Source organism: Sinocyclocheilus grahami, unplaced genomic scaffold, assembly GCF_001515645.1.
Source record: "Sinocyclocheilus grahami isolate Dianchi unplaced genomic scaffold, SAMN03320097.WGS_v1.1 scaffold160.1, whole genome shotgun sequence".
NCBI lineage: Eukaryota > Metazoa > Chordata > Actinopteri > Cypriniformes > Cyprinidae > Sinocyclocheilus > Sinocyclocheilus grahami.
This window is the reverse complement of record NW_015505339.1, coordinates 1,200,550-1,200,917: the sequence shown is the minus strand read 5'-3', so window position 1 is coordinate 1,200,917 and position 368 is coordinate 1,200,550. Positions and strand designations below refer to the sequence as shown.

Genomic DNA, 368 nt, shown 5'->3' with positions numbered 1-368 from the left:
GTAAAAAGACAGTACAAGTCATTATAATCCGGAATTATGTCCACACTGGATGCAACAAATGCCTCGTTTATAATGGGTTTTAATGTTTTTGTCTCGTCGCTCTGGCCGGACAGGGCATCACAGAGTGGTAGGGGCGTAACATTTCCGTCACACGCTTGAGGTATTCGGCCAATCACAACCTACTGGATAGCTGGCCAATCAGAGCACACCTCGCTTTTAAGACCGATGAGATTTGTAAAAATCTATGCATTTCAGAAAGGCGGGACATAGAGGAGAAACAATTATGTACAGTATGTGGAAAATAATGTGTTTTTTGAACCTTAAACCGCATAAACAAATTTCATTACACCAAATACACAAAATAATGT

General features: G+C 40.2%; 1 protein-coding gene across 1 annotated transcript in view; it reads right to left on the bottom strand.

Moving 5' to 3' along the window:
- The window catches only part of LOC107592877 (receptor-type tyrosine-protein phosphatase gamma-like), a 38,412-nt gene that overhangs the window by 27,593 nt on the left and 10,451 nt on the right, over nt 1–368 (bottom strand). The gene's annotated exons all lie outside the window — the stretch shown is intronic.